The sequence below is a fragment of the Pholcus phalangioides genome, unplaced genomic scaffold, assembly GCF_987345545.1.
Source record: "Pholcus phalangioides strain wild (caught in Gottingen) unplaced genomic scaffold, Ppha-v1.0 ptg000037l_1, whole genome shotgun sequence".
Classification (NCBI taxonomy): domain Eukaryota; kingdom Metazoa; phylum Arthropoda; class Arachnida; order Araneae; family Pholcidae; genus Pholcus; species Pholcus phalangioides.
Window position 1 is genome coordinate 3,403,102 of NW_028301624.1, and position 17,373 is coordinate 3,420,474.

Here is a 17,373-nt window from a genome sequence, read left to right on the forward strand (position 1 = left end):
CTGATGACTGGTTCCGCCTGTAGTCTACTTTAAAATAGAGTCATTTAATTATGGAGGGACCTGTATATATGCAGGTACAGTGAGAGTAATAAAATTTTTTCCTGTAGAAATGGGGACTTTCTCTGAACGTCTGGAATTTTCTCTGATACAAAGCTGGTGTCGTGTTTCTTAAAATTTAACAACCAATATGCGTGGATGACCAGCTTCAGCTCATGAAACACCTTCTATGAAAATCCTTGTTCAAAATCCGGCCAAAACTTTATGCCTGCTGGGTAGGTATATGTACAGCAAAACCTGTCTTCAACGGAACCTGTATTATAATCGGAAACCTGTCTTTAACGGAAAAAAATCGCTGTCCCGCGATTTCAATGCCAAAACACATTAAAAAACGTGTATTAAATGGGACCTGTGTCTAACGCGGGAACGGAAAGGAAAATTTTTCCCTTCGACGGAAAATTTCACACAAATACTTCGACTGTCCCGCGACCAATTGGCCAAAGGATCATACAAAATATTAGTTCTTCTGCCGAAATTTTTAATGCAATGACTGCTTGCCAGTGCGAGTTCACCCACCCTTGGATTTTTAAAAACCGTTACGGTACTTAGGATGCACCCGATGTTATATTGTTATCCGATGCCGGGGTTTTTCGGAAAGCCACATGTAGTGAAACAGTTGCTTTCTGGAATTATAACAATATTTTTCGGTAAAGCAGGCTTTTCTACGGGAGAAATCAGTGTAATGGTTAGATTTCCAAATGATATGCAATGACTTACAGAATTGTATGCAAGCTGCTTTCCGTGGTCGCAAGTGCTGAGCAGGGCAGGAATTAGAGGGAGGCGAAAGAAGAGAAAAATTGCCCGGGCAGCAAAATTTAGGTGGAAAATTTTACGCGGGAAAATCATCGAATTTTTTGGGGTGGTCGGGGCAGCGAAATCATGTTGCCCCCCCCCCCCTTCACAGAAATCCTAGTTACGGAACTGGTTGTGAGGATTACCTAAATATAGACGACAATGTACAAACTGAACCTGACACCACAGATAATGACACCCTCATTGAAAATTTCAGTGAAAGTCAAAAAGAACATAAACGGACCTCCTGATGAAAATAAAATGAAAACGACGGACCTATACCCTTCTAACCAAACTTGAAAATGTAGTAATTTTAAAACATATCTTACTAACAGAGTTCAAAGTGTGAAAGTGAAGTCCGTTTTGAGTTCTAATAGACAAATTACATTTCATGTTCCTCAAGGATCAGTACTTGGACCTATTTGGTACTTATTTTAATTCCAAATGTACACTGAAGAGCCAAAAAAACTGGTACACCTGCCTAATATCGTGTAGGGTCCCCGCGAGCACGCAGACGTGCCGCAACATGACGTGGCATGGACTCGACTAATGTCTGAAGTAGTGTTGGAGGTAATTGACACCATGAATCCTGCAGAGCTGTACATAAATCCGTAGGAGTAAGAGGGGGTGGAGATCTCTTCTGAACAGCACGTTGCAAGGCATCCCAGATATGTTCAATAACGTTCATGTCTGGGGATTTAGGTGGCCAGCAGAAGTGTCTAAAGTCAGAAGAGTGTTCCTGGAGCCACTTTGTAGCAATTCTGGACGTGTGGGGTGTCGCATTGTCCTGCTGAAATTGTCCAAGTCCGTCGGAATGCACAATGGACATGAATGGGTGCAGGTGATCAGACAGGATGCTTACGTACCTGTCACCCGTCAGAGTCGTATCAGGGGTCCCATATCACGCCAACTGCACACGCCCCATACCATCACAGAGCCTCCGCCAGCTTGAACAGTCCCCTGTTGACATGTAGGGTCTATGGATTCATGAGGTTGTCTCCATACCCGTGCACGTCCATCAGCTCGAAGCAATTGGAACCGAGACTCGTCAGACCAGGCAACGTGTTTTCAGTCCTCAACAGTCCAATGTCGGTGTTGTCCGGCCCAGGCGAGGCGTAAAGCTTTGTGTCGTGCAGTCATCAAGGGTACACGAGTGGGCCTTCGGCTGCGAAAGCCCATATCGACGATGTTTCGTTGAATGGTTCGCACGCTGACACTTGTTGATGGCCCAGCATTGAAATCTGCAGCAATTTGCGGAAGGGTTGCACGTCTGTCACGTCTAATGATTCTCGTCAGTCCCGTTCTTGCATGATCTTTTTCCGGCCGCCACGATGTCGTAGATTTATTTTTTTACCGGATTCCCAATATTCACGGTACACTCGTGAAATGGTCGTACGTGAAAATCCAAATTTCATCGCTACCTCGGAGATGCTATGTCCCATCTCCCGTGCGCCGACTATAACACCACGTTCAAACTCACTTGAATCTCGATAACCTGCCATTGTAGCAGCAGTAACCGATCTAACAACTATGCCAGGCACTTGTTGTGTTATATAGGCGTTGCCGACCGCAGCGCCGTACCCTGATTGGTTCCATATCTCTTTATTTGCATACGCATGCCTGTGCACCAGTTTTTTTGGCTCTTCAGTTTACATCATTAATGTACATAAATGACCTGCGTAACTTTAATTAGAAAGGAAAAATCACTGGTTCTTGCTGATGATTTAGTTTTTTTCCCCTCTGAAAGCTCGTCAATTAACTTGAGAAATGACATGCAAAATGATCTTGAATAACATCTGGTTTAAAAATAATAAATTAAAATTAAATGTGGATAAAACTAAATTTATGCTATTTGGTTCTGGTACTTTGAATGATTTTGGTGTCCTAAGATGCAGACAGATGGTTTTATCTCGGATTGTATGTGCACAATTGAATAGGCACCTTTAAGTATTTGGAGATTTTTTTTTGGATTTAAAACTATCCAGAAAAAAACATATTACTTATTTGAGTTTACAGTTAAGTCGCAACATTAGAAAATTTCATTTTATCAGGAATGAATGTTCTCAATCCATTTTAAAACTGCTTTATTTTGCGTTAGTGGAATCTAGTTTGAATTATGGCATTACTTGTTGGGGAAGGATATACTTCAGAAATACTTCGACAATTTTCGTCACACAAAAGGGAGTTCTGGGTAGAAAATAAACTCACGCATACATTTCCACTTTTCAATCAATTAAAGATACTCCCTCTATAATATTTGTATGTTTATAACAGTTTAAAATACGATAAGGAGGGTTGGCAAAAAAAAAAAAAATCGGGAAAATAACAGTATAAATTGATACTATGAAGAGAAAACAATATACTAAGTCACTTATGGCTCTGTTAAGATAAATACAACCTCTGACAACAAAGTTCGGTGAATAGTCCTGTAACATTAACGTAGATGAAATGTTAACGAAAGTCACCTTACTGTCCTTCGAAATAGTCACCTCCCATTACTATGCACCGCTGAGATCTCCTATACATGTCGTGGAAACTTTGCAAGAAGTCTTCTTTTGGGATGGAGTTCAAAAGCCTCGTCACGTTTTGTTGGATGTCAGGAATATCGTCAAATCTCTTTCCTTTCAAAGAAAGTTTGAGTCGTGGGAATAGGAAGAAATCTGGAGGATTGAGATCTGGCGAGTATGGTGGATGTTCAATTTGCACCACCCCCTTTTTTGCCAGGAACTGTTTGACGATATTGGCTGTGTGAGGGCGAGTATTGTCGTGAACAAGAAACCATGAACCTTGTTGCGCGTACTGAGGTCGTAGGTAGAAATTCCTTGTGGATTTTCCTGTTCATTTTCCTGTTCTCAGTTAAGAACCAGCGCACTAAACAAGCACTTTGTAAAAAAAGTCTTTCACGGAACCAGGGGCGTCGGAAGTGTTTCGAACCTGTGGGTGCCCGTCTTGAGATTCATGTAGGAAATTTCGATTTTTGAATCAATTCTGTGGGTGCTCGAACCCGTTCTACAAACTTCCGTGGGTGCTCGAGCACCCACAGCACCCCCGGCTCCGACGCCACTGCACGGAACACAAACGACGCTCAACTGAACAACGGTGGCGGCAGATGGTCAACACCTGCCGCTACGCATGTGCAGCGTTTTGCTTCGCCAGTGTTGCCAGATCGGCCGTTCTGACTTCATTCACCGAACTTTATTGTCAGAGGTTGTACATTTTTAAGATGGGGTCTTAAACATGAGTACGATATTGATTTATCGTAAAGAAGCAGGCAGCACGGGCCCATAGAATTGGGCTATGGTTCATTGTTAAAGAACTGCAACAAAACCAGTCGTAAATATTGTTGGTGCGTGAAGGTACAAAAGCCGCATATAATTCGTTTGCAAGAAATATTCCTATATATTATATTTCAAAAAATATTTAATTTATTTCCTCCGTTAATTAGTGAACAATTTTCATGCACATCTTTTTTCTTATAAATTTGAAATCCTGTTTGTGTTAACTCCAGAAAATTTAAATTATTTATTTTATATTCTAATGTAATTCTTTTCTTTAATTTTGCAAACTCCGCTAAATGCCAATTCTTTTTTTCTTTGCCTATCAACTCCATTCCGGTTGCCGCTTATTTATTTATATTATATATGTTACGGCCAAAGCTCGAAGTTGACCCGGCCAATGTCCGAAATCCAGGCTTTGGACAGCCCCTTATATGTCGATCCCTATACATCCTTATATATGTATCACTAAGATATCGATATTCAAATTGCTTTGATCATTTGGGTTGCCATCTATAATAATTATGGTTAGCTAATAATAAATGGCCATAATTATTACAAAACAAAAAAAAATACGCCAACGCGGCGATGACTCCGAATCATAGGGATCGATATAGGGATGCATATGTATCGATATATAGGAGCCGGTTAAAGAACGCGGCGAAAGCCCGAAATTCTGACGTTGGCCGGGTCAACTAGGCTGGCCACTTAGCGAAGTAGCCAACTTCGGAGTTTGGCAGTAACATATATGTTTATTCATTCATTTATTCCTCTCATTATTTGTACCGACAAACATGCTCCAATTACTATTTTGTGGGCTCACAAACTAGCTTAACTCCAGAATGTTTCAACTGACAAAATAAAATTATCCCATTTGATTAATATTCAGTGCATAAAATGCGTCAATTATTCTTCACCAAAGCTCACGGACTTCCTGAAAAATTTTCAAGGATCCTCAAGGGATCGTTGGACAACAGGTTAAGAACCCCTGCTACAGAGGGTATCAAGAGAATAATGCTCATGCTCAGTCGTATCTTATACCCAGTGATTTAGGCCCGTGATATACATGCTACTAGATGAACACACGACCGACGGCACAGCGGCTATTTAGTTTTACTGCAACTTCACCAATATATTGCTCCCCAGTTTGCTACACCCATTCCTACAATATTTCGAGCAGTTTAAAGAAAAAGGTGGGGGTGGGGGGCATAGCGACACCGATTCTAATTCGGCTTTGTCATTTCTTGAGACCGTCACAGTATGGTCATCTTCTGCTGTCAGGATTAACCAGCTCAGTAACTCAGTTTACCATTTGCAGCGGTCAGTTGTCCTGTACGTGCAGGATTGCCCTACGCGACAGGAATCCTCCACCGTCCCGAAATAAATTAAATGTAATTAGAAAATGGCATTTTCCTTTTAAATTGTAATTTTCGACATGCAATTCCTGCCCATAGGAACAGAAAGTGCTGCAAAATTATGCATTCGACGTCATAGCAGCTAATAGATATATTTATTTTTTATATTAGAAATAATTAATTTTTTTGAAAATTTAAAAGCTTCACAATTGCTTTCAATTATTTTGCAGATAAATTTTCGATATTGAAATTTAGGAAAAAATCAAAAATCAGTCAATAGTAACTTTGAAAATAGTTATCAATCCAAAGCATTTCACGAAAAAATACAAACATGATATATTTATACTTGTATTTCTCGCGTATAGATGGTGGCACTATTTTAAACACATTTCCTCCTTCATTTTGTTGTTGAAAATGACGAATATTTGCGTTTGTTTCTTCATGTTCGTACTGGATGTGAGACGACTCATGGACTGTATTTCCATGGACTACAACTGTTATAGTCCACTTAACGCATTGAACCATCCTGGCACGCACCGCACACATACACTCACACACAATGGGCCGAAAATTCACGCACAACACTACATACGCACTCGAAATGTTATAGATACACGTTCATACTAGTGGCGAAACATATTTGGCAGTAAATTGCCCCCATAACGATAGACCGGAGTTGTGCTAGGTATAATTTCCGATTTGACAACATTTGTGGTCAAATTGTGAAACGTTATTTAAAAAAAACTTCATGGCTGTCCCTTTTGACAATTAATCATCCATTAATTACACGATTATCACGTAAAAATATCTCCGGCGTGTTTTTTGGCATTTTCTTTTTTTTTCTTTCTTTCATATCGAGCAAAACTCAGGTCTATCACCAAGGGCAATTTACTACTTCCCGAGTTGTGGTGGAAGTGTAAGTGTGTTTACCTAACCTAACAGTCTTGTGCTCCCTGGGGTAAGATGTAAAGTCTTTTTATTTTCTGTGGAGAAAAATAAATGCTCTCTTCGGGGAACCCTGTATGGCGAACTATGTTTACCGGGCCGGGGGTTAGTACCTCTTACCTATCAGCCTGAGTGCGCATCTAGTGTTGTGTTTGATTTTTCAGTGCTGCTATCTATAGTTCAGAAGTGTAATAACTGAATATTTGTACTGTTTGCATGTCTGTTGCTCCCTGTGGCGAGACTTTTTAACGGGGAGATCGGCTCGCATTTGGGCCTTGAAGTTGGGAACCACAGAAAACCAACTTCAGCCAACCACCACTGTGGAGTTCGAACCCGGGTCGCGAGTCTGTCACTATAACCACTCGACCACCACAGCGGCCGTATTTTGGCTCTGTTTTTTTTTATCTTCAGCAGTCAGAACACATGTTAAGTTGTGTGTGTTGACCGGTAGACCCGGAAACAGCTCTTCGGGTCTGTTACCAATCAAAAACCCACGTTCTATGGATCATAATAGTCTCATTTTCAAAAAGGTCTCTTCGCGTTCTCCTAAAGTCCTTCTTCTGCTTTTTCGAGGCTTAGTTCGTCCTGGACTGGAGTATGCTGTAAGGTTTTGGAGACCATACCTACAGAGGGATATAGACTTGGTTGAAGGGGTGCAGAGAAGAGCTACGCGTGTCCTTATTGGCACACAGGGCTTGAGTTATGAAGAGAGACTTCATTTTTTGAATATGTTTACATTGGATGAACGCAGGTGTCGAGGAGATACGATCGAAGTGTTCAAAATTTTCAATGGGATGGATAGGATGGACCATGAACTTTTAGTACACCGTCAATCGACTGCTTTTACAAGGAGACACCAGTATCGATTGGTGAGGGACAATGCGAGGCTATGGTGTCGCAGGGAATTTTTCTCTAATAGGGTTGTTAATAAATGGAATAGCTTACCCCCGGAGGTAGTAAATTGTAATACAATTGATACGTTTGAAAATAAATACGATAAACATGTTGGGGTAAATATCCATTCTTATAATAAGACAACCATAAATACATTTTATGGGCATTGTATAATATTTATCATGTGTATATATTGTTTATAATTTGTGTTAATTGCATTTTTAATTGGGTTGCTGTATTTTTGAAATATATGACATCCATATTATGTGCAACGACGTGGTCATTGGCGCTTCAACGTATGGCCTAGAGAGAAAACAATCTCCATCACCGAGCATGTGGTCCGTTTCCGGTGTATCTTCTGCGTTTTAAACGCTCTAATAACAGCGTATGCAACCGCGGTTCAAATGGTCCGCCCGTGGCATTACATCACAACGTGCCCCCAGACGAAGGACTGCCGCTTCGGCCAACTGCCCGAGTCCAGAATTCTGGCTTGGAAGATAAGAATTCTACACAGCCCGCTAAACTTTCGACGTTTGTAGAAGTTGAATCAATTCCTGGACCGCAGAGGCGCCGACATGAAGAAAAGATTCAATGCATTTCCCCCTATACACTATTCATCAGAGGTCTCTGAACTTTCACATTATGTATTTCACGTTCACTCGATACATACTCAATTAACCGTAATACTAATTTTTGAATGAACGAAACGCAGGGTTGAATTGTAGGGAATCGATCAATACCTTGTGAATGAGAAATCTGGCGTAAGCATCGAACTCTCTATAAGGCAGTGTTTCCTAAAGTGGGCAATATCGCCCCCTGGTGGGCAATGAAGCCACAAGTATAATATAGGATCCTTGACCATGCGTTCGCTTGAGTCGAAGGGTGATAAGAGAAAAAAAAAATTTCTGAAGAAGGGGGCGATGGAGCAAAACGTTTTCTAAACTATGCTCTAGAGGGCGTTTCTACGAGCATGACGGTGCTCCTGAACAACAGGTCAAAGACGAATTCGTAAATAACGAAATTCCCGAATTCGAAAATCTTCTGAAATTTAAAATTGATTCACACGAAAACATCATCTCACCACAAATTGAATAATTATTTTTGCAAATTTGAGCAACATTACTTTCAGTTTCCAAGATAAGCAGGTGAGAATGACATCAAAATGCTTGAAATTCAAATACTAATCACCCATGTTGTGCATTGTCTCTAGAAAAGTTTTCTTCAACCGCTGGTCCGTGAGAATTCCCTGCCCGTCCGCAAAACGTTTCTACCAATCCCTATGGCCACTGGATAAGCTTGGACGGCACGGCCTGATTGTGAATTTATTTTTAAATTTTACACCGTCCAAATATTGGTTTTTATTTCTGTCTCAGTCATTAGTACAGGTTTGAGAATTATATTCGTTTCTTTTCTGCCTGCCTGCAATTATTTCTCGCATTTATTTTCTGCCGGCCCACAAATTAATTTTTTCACCTTTCTGCCGGTCTCGCAATTATTTTTCTCCCTCTCATTTATTATTCTTTTTACTCGGACTGCAAACTATTTCTCGCACTAATTCTTTTTTGCCTGTCCGCAAATTACACTGGTGAAATAAATTAACAGAATTTGCATATTTTATCGAATTTCACGAAAAGAACTGAACTGAATGTAAAACCACTGCTTCTAGACAAAAAATGCTAATCTTGTACGTCAAACACGTAAACGTACACGTGTGTGTAGGCGGAGCCAGTAGAGAAACGCGCTTTATAAGCGTAAGTTAAGACGCATTTCGTTCGCTAGCACACCCCGGCGAGTTTCTTGGTTTTATTTTGCAGCAATCGGTTAATTTCAAATTGTAACAGTAAAAATGAGTAACCACCAACGTTTAGATGATGGAATGAGGTGGCGAATTGTGGGGAGGCTAGAAGCAGGCCAATCTCAAGTCCAGATTTGTATAGAGTTCAATTTAACGCCCAGTGTCGTGTGTAACTTATGGAAACAGTTCCAGGATACCGGATCCATCGAGAGAAAGCCTGGGCAAGGTCGTCCAAAAGCCACGACGGCCAGAGAAGATCGCCATTTGTCGATTATAGCGAGGCGCAACAGGAGTGCTACAGCTTCTCAACTCTCTCGTGACTTGTATGCAGCCACAGGAACCCGTGTATCAAGGGTGACTGTTTCCAAAAGACTTCATGAGAGAGGTTGATTGGCCAGCCAGATCTCCAGACCTTAACCCTATAGAGCATGTCTGGGACGCACTGGGGAGGGCAATTGCAACTCCCCTCCGGGAACCATCCAGGGAATGAAAACAGCGTTGCTGAACGAGTGGGACCAATTGCCACAGGAAATGATAAACTACCTTATTTAAAGTATGAAATCACGCTGCGAGACCTGTATATCTGTGAGAGGGGACCATACCCCCCATTAACCCATCTATTAACCCATTTTTTTTGTTTATTCTGCAACCGCTGTTTCATACCTTCCGACTCCAACGAGTGTTACGCACGATCATGCGTGTGTATTACAATTATTGACTGGTTATTTGTTGTGTATTGTATCAATGTATGTACATATCAAATTTCATTAAAATCGGTATACAGTAGTTCTAGAGATAATCGACCAAGTCTGCAAATTCTCTTAATTTCTAACACCAGTGTACGATCTTAAATATGGTGAAATACGGGACGTCGCCAGTTTTCATCACAAAACGATGCCACAAGTCGGCAAAATCACCAATTCATTATTGTTATAATAACGTTGAACCTGACAAATATATGAGATGGATATTTACATTTATAGCCATAATTATTATGAGATAATTTATGTTATAAAAATATTGATTATTCATGATTCTATTAAGTATTACAAATAAGCACCGTTAAAAAAACGGTAGATGCATAAAAAAAAATTCGGAATGGCCAAAAATACATTAATAACCCGTAATACGGGACGCAAGTGGTCCGTCAAATTATTTCAGACATTTTATTGGTTCTTGGGTTCAGAAAGATTTTGAGAAACAACGCTCTATGTAAATATCATTGATTCCTTCAGAAAGCTTACTCCCTGGGGGGGAGGGGGTATTGAATCTAGTCAACTGGAAGAAACTGACCAAGAACTGAAGAAAAGAGTTTTCTTTTTAAACCTGTAATTTCCGTCCACCATAGGAAGTGTATTACAAACAGGTCTAAACGTACTAGGATCGTAGCGGCTACTACGACCCGTTCAGAACATTATGGAATTTTTGTCAACAATAGAGAGGGGGGTACACCCTCTACCTCCTACCATAGTCTTGCAGGTTTTGATAACAATAACGTTTTTTGGGAAAAAAAAATGGTTCGCGGTTCAAACATAATTTCAAAATACACAAAAAAAAGTAAATAAATTGGACAATGGAATAGAATTGATAACATAAACCGAAATCCCGCGAACGAAGTTTTTCCCCCATGTTATAATTATATTCCGCTCCGTACTTGGTGGAATAATAACAATACTCTAGTGATAGCATTATATATGATTCCAATAAACGGCGTGGATTGAAACACAGGGTTTGCATTGAAACATAATCTTGTGTGAAACAAACTTTTTCTTAGGCTTTCATTGAAATTGCAGCAACAAGTGTCACACGTGTCAGACATGTTTTTTAGTGTGTGACATCACCATTAATGATATGGTATGCATGAATATGGACGATTGATTTATGATGATTGAGTACATTGAATCCTATTCACGCGTGGGTGATACTGCAAACACAAAAGCGTGCCGCACGCACCAATACCAATTAAGACGTATCGAGCGTCCCACGTCCTATACAAACACCATATTGTACGAAATGCGATTCCAGACCATCCGCGCCGTAAGAGTTGTTATTCATTAACCCCCGGTCAAGCGTTTCTCAAACTTTCTGAACCCAAGGACCGCTAAAACCTTTGAGACAATTTGACGGACCACCAATTTACAGTGTTCTGGATTCAGACTCGCATCGCGAGGACCTGGGTTCGAACCAAGTCTGGACAAATCTATTGCCCGAAGTATATAAAAATTCCACTCGGGGACGTATTTTTTTTCGACGACATGCAAAAAATATATGGAAAAATTTGTAGAGTTTATGGGAAATTTTGAGAGCAGTTCAAACAAAAATGTATGTTTCTCACTATATTCTTCAGTAAGTATTTTCACCAATAGATGGCAACACATTTGTTTCGAATGTGTGGGGGAAAATATTATAAACGGAAATTACGTTCGGCCAAACTATTGAAGTTTTATGAACGTTCTTTTACGAAACTTGAAGAATGGAACCAATGAGCTTATCGGTTGAATTTGCTCGAGTGTAACTGATATGCTCATTGGCTGCATTTGTCAAGGTTAGTGTAATATTAATACCAGCCTAAGGCCGGGATTACGCAATAAAAGTTTTCGAAAAGTTCATTTATAAAACTTAAGCGTTTGTTCGAATGTAACCGATACGCTTATTGGTTGCATTCTTCAAGTTTTATAAACTAACTTTTGTAAAACTTTTATAGTGCAATCCTGGCCTTAGACTAGATGGCCATCACTGATCAAAACCCTGGGGGAAAAATTTTCGAAAATTGGTCCATTCGAAAAATTACTCAGTGTTGTAGAAAATTTTTAGATTTGATCATTTTTTGTCGCACCACTGTCGTTTTCTGCACACGATGGCTAATTTTAGACCGGAACCTACAATTTATTGCCGATTCCGAACGGCAGGCTTGTTTTTATACTCATGGAGAGGTTGGTGCGCTAACCCCTCGATGAGGATCTTCCTGCGGTAGCAAATTTTCTGCGGTCATGTCGCCGTTTCTGTTGTACCTCTTGTGTCAGGAAAGTTTTCTGACAAGGGACGAACCGGGTATCGAACTTGCGATACCTCTGAACATCCTTCGGTACCTTAGGCGAGTATCTTATCGACCTGGGCTACCGAGGCCCGTTGCAATTCATCAGACAAATGAATAATTTGAATTTTTTTTTCTTTGAACAGTGCAAAATGTGCTCTCAATTTTCTATATTATTTGCATATTTTCATCAACAGATAGCAGCATATTCATTTCCAATTCATGGGAAAAGTTCGCTTTTGAGCAAATTATGCTACATTGTGATTTTTTTAAAGTTTGTCTAACCGTGCTTCGAACCCTACGGGGGCCCCAAAGTGGTGGTCCACTGTGAAGTTGGTTTTCTTCGGTTCCCAACTTATAGGCGGCGCAGATGCGAGCTGACCTCCCCGATTAAAAAGTCTGGCCAAAGAGAGCAAAAGGCCTACACTATGGGGTACAAAACTACAATATTCAATCATTGCAACCAAAATGATTGAAAATTGAGTATTCATACAGTAAATAGTTTCACAATAAATACAAGATATGGGTTTTAGAATTAAGGTAGGAAATAATGTTAGAATAAATCGAGAAGTAATGTTAGAATAAATGCTAGAAGAGGAATTTCGGAGTTGGTGGAACTTTCAAATTAATGGTGAGTAATTTCCGAATTATTTCAAAATAATTAAAATAATATAATTTCAGAAAAATAAAATGAAATAGTTTCGAATAAATTAAATAAATATAAATTCGGAGAAATGAAAGAAATACAATTTCAAAATTAATGAAATTTCGTTGGCTTACGCGTGATACTTGACTTACAATGCCTGTCAATACAATTACAATGGGGAAGGGGGGGGTGGCAGGCAGAGCCGTCTCAAGAGCATCATGGGAACCCGTGCCAAGTGATTTTTCTAAAGCCCTACCTAGAAAATTCTCGAAAAATTCAACTACTTCTTGTTTTTCTGAGACCCCTCTTCTCTTGAGGCCCTCGGGTTGATCATGATTATTTTTGTCGCACCACGGTCATTTTCTGCACACGAGGGCTAATTAGACCGGGACCTACAATTTATTGCCGATTCCGAACGGCAGGCTTGTTTTTCATACTCATCGAGAGGTTGGTGCGCTAATCCCTCGATGGGGGACTCCCTGCGGTAGCAATTTTTGCTGCGGTCAAGTCGCCGTTTTTTGTTGTACCCCAGTGTCAGGAAAGTTTTCTGACAAGGACGAACCGGGTATCGAACTCGCGACACCTCTAAACATCCTTTGGTACTTTAGGCGAGCATCTTATCGACCGGGCTACCGCGCCCTGAGGCCCTCGGGCCGTGCCCGGGTGGACGTTAAGACGGCACTGGTGGCAGGAGAGAGAACATGATATTTACGCACGTGAGCAACGACAAAATTAATTCCCAACTGAAATACTTGATGCCGCCAAAAAAAAAAATTAATTAATAGGAAACAAGCCAAAAATACTTTGAGATGTAATATTGCTATCGCGTATAACTGCACAAAATACAATCATGGAGATATTCGGAAACATAATTAATAATTAATATAACTCTGAGAAATGAAACATTTTTTTGATTGAAGAAAACTAATTAAAGAATGACAATAAGAAAAGGTAGGAAATTTCACAAAATGTGCAAAAAAATAAAATTTATAAAACTTAAATGTGAAAAATTAAAAATGTATTTTTATTTTGAATATTACCGATTAAAAACCAATAACATTATTCAAATATTTACGTTATAAATGTAATAGCATTTAAAAAAAAAAAAGATTCAAAACTTCACGTTGATTTCCACGTTATCGAAACTGAGATGACTGTTTTTTGCTTTCGCCCACACACGTGTTATAGAATTGTGGGTAATATTCTCCCCCAAAGTCTCCGGTAAGCGTGCCTCACACAAAAAATTAAGACATGTGAGAGTGTGAATGCTTTTACGATGCAACACTAGATGTAGCATTGTAGACATGCGTATGTGCACTTGAAGTTATTTTTTAAATTTTGCTTGGAGAAAACTGTGGGCTGATTGCATTATTGAACGTGGATATCTTTATGGGCATCTTCTTCCTCAGCCACCTCGTAAGACATTTTGTCTTGCGTGGCATTGTATTTGTGACTTTGAGGGTCTAGCTCATGAAAAAGAGCCACTACTTGTCGAAGAAATCGTGTGCTTGTGGCCAAGGACTGGAGGTGCATGAGGATGGCATTCAAGAACTAATGGTGAAAAATATCTTGGAGTTGACGGTAGATGAAGTAATGGATCTTTTTTGCACCCACCAGCAAGAATTTATGGACGGTATCTCATCTGAAGAAGAGAGAAATGCCTCACATAAAATGAAATTAGAAATATGTGTAGAATGTGGGGGGGAATCTGTGCAAAACTCTGTAGAAAAGAACCATCCAAATAAAGCTGTAGCAGTGTGCGAGAAATGAATCTGTCCAACGGACACTGCAATTTCCCATTTCCCAGAAATCCTAAAAAACCATTCAAAAGCAATCGTGATTTGATACGGTTCTTTTTGAAAGTCACACAAAAACAGAATAAGTTTGCAAACAACAGTGAGTCTTAAATCGTCCTAAACGATAGTCTTCCTACCTCTTTCGTCGTTTAGAATAAGCTGATTTGTAAACATTAGCGTATTGATGTTTATTTATGGCGTTATTTCCTGTCATGTGTATTTTATTGTATTATATATATAATTGTGTTTACTTATTTATATTGAATGCCGTTTTCATTAGTCATTTTTATGTGAATTGTGTGGAACGAATTATCTGAGTTTCCATTATTTCCTATGGGGATGTTTGATTCGAATAACGAGCATGTTGGTGGAACAAATTAAGCTCGTTAACCGAAGTTCCACTGTAATGTCAAAAACATATGATGTCAAAAATCAAAGAAACATCATTTGAGAAAAATAGAAAAGATATGAAATAATGAAAGAAATATCATTTCAGAAAAACAAAAGGAATAAAATGGAAAATAATGAAAGAAATGAAAAGTTGAATGATTAAAGAAATGTTAATATCAGAAAAATGGACGAAATAATCATAAAAATGAAAGAAGAACAATTTCTTCTAGAAATATTAAAAAAAAAACGAAAGAAATACCATTTCAACCAAAGGAATGTAATTGAGAATAAATAAATTAATAATGAAAGAATTCAACAGTTGAATAATTAAAGAAATAATATCAGAAAAATGAAAGAAATACCATTTCAGAAAAATGAAAAATGAATTATTGAGAATATATAGGCTATATATATACAATGAAACTAGTAACGAAAGAAATCAAAAGTTGAAAATAATCAAATAAATAATATCTGGATCAAAAAATAAAAGGAATACAATTCCAATAAAGATAAACTTTATCATTATTAAATGTTATCATTGTAAAAGAAAAATTTGCTGTCATACAATATCAGCCGAAAAAATTTTTATCACTTACTATTTTATTATTGATTTTATTAGAGTGTGTCTGTGGAAAATTTTCGCTTTTTTGTGTGTGGGATGAAGGATTATTATAATTATTAGAGTCATTATTAAAAAAATTATTGTTTTAAAAAATTCCCAATAAGTTATATGAGAAAGAAATTTTATTATCAGTTATCATTGATCGTATTAGAGAGCTACTGTGTCAAAAACATTTCCATCAGATAAAATGTCATAATAATATTAGTTGACAAAAAGATTATTTTATCAAGTATTATCATTAAAAAAAAAAATCACTATCGATGTGTTTTATTTATCGATAGTTATCATTTCTATTATTAGAGTCGCGGTGAGCAAATAAATATATTCCTTCATATAAAAATTATTGAGCGGTTATATTTGTATTTACAGCATATTCATTTCTCCCCGATTTGAAAAACAATAAACAATTCGACAGAGTTTATCATTGTTATTATTATTATTATTGTTATCATTTCTCACCTTACCTCGTATCTTCGAGAAGAGTCAAGTGCTGATAAGGAGAGGCTGGCTTTGTGCTGTTGTTGTTTGAATGTTTGAAAGAAGACTTGAGAGGAAAAAGGGCTTACGACGTGCGTGCGTTTTGCCCACTAGGTGTTTTAGTTACCAAGTACGTAAGATGCGATACGGCGCGTGCAGAATTTATTATTATTTTTTCACATGCCAAATAATAATAATTTTCTATGCGGGATTGGGGGGGGGGAGAGGGTCGTAATGACGCGCGCGCGCTGTTTTCCCCGCCCGCCCACGCAATCCAGTGCGCCCTAAACAATGAAAAAGATGATAACGATAAGAAAAATAACTATCAATTATTATCGCGATGATAATAATAATGATAAAAACTTTATGGTGGGTTTTTGATAACGAAACTGAAACTTATGACTTCACTTTAGGCGGGAAAATGCTCTCTATTCGTGTATCAAATATTCGACTTTGAATACTTCGACTTGGTGACTTCATAGTCACGGGGAAGCAAATTTCTCTTCTCTCTCTCTCTCTCTTGATTATTCACAGCTACATCTTCATTCCAATTTTTCTTCCTAAAAATTTTATTTTATTGTAGTTTTTTAATCAGAAAAATTCATGATAATTCACAGAATTTTAATTGCACAGTGATAATAAGAAATTATCTGTTAGTTGATGAAATTCCCAAAAAAAAGAGGAAATAATCGAAAGATGATTGCACATCGCAAGGGTGCTCAAACCTTAGGAGAGTGCGGACCACTTCATTCATTTGAAAATTCGTCGCGACCAAAATTGGTTGCAATGATTGAATATTGTAGTTTTGTACCCCATTGTGTAGGCCTTTTGCTCTCTTTGGCTAGACCTTTTAATCGGGGAGGTCAGCTCGCATCTGCGCCGCCTATAAGTTGGGAACCGAAGAAAACCAATTTCACAGTGGACCACCACTTTGGGTTCGAAGCACGGTTAGACAAACTTTAAAAAAATCACAATGTAGCATAATTTGCTCAAAAGCGAACTTTTCCCATGAATTGGAAATGAATATGCTGCTATCTGTTGATGAAAATATGCAGATAATATAGAAAATTGAGAGCACATTTTGCACTGTTCAAAGAAAAAAAAATTCAAATTATTCATTTGTCTGATGAATTGCAACGGGCCTCGGTAGCCCAGGTCGATAAGATACTCGCCTAAGGTACCGAAGGATGTTTAGAGGTATCGCAAGTTCGATATCCGGTTCGTCCCTTGTCAGAAAACTTTCCTGACACAAGGGGTACAACAGAAACGGCGACATGACCGCAGAAAAATTGCTA

The 17,373-nt window shown here is 38.7% G+C and overlaps 1 protein-coding gene across 1 annotated transcript in view; it reads right to left on the reverse strand.

Moving 5' to 3' along the window:
* LOC149065922 (uncharacterized) overlaps positions 1-16,180 on the reverse strand; it is a 40,345-nt gene extending 24,165 nt beyond the window's left edge. Inside the window, exon 1 of the mRNA XM_089253344.1 lies at positions 16,066-16,180. The gene's annotated coding sequence lies outside the window, so the exon portion shown is untranslated. The remainder of the gene's footprint in view (positions 1-16,065) is intronic.
* Positions 16,181-17,373: the final 1,193 nt, after the last annotated feature.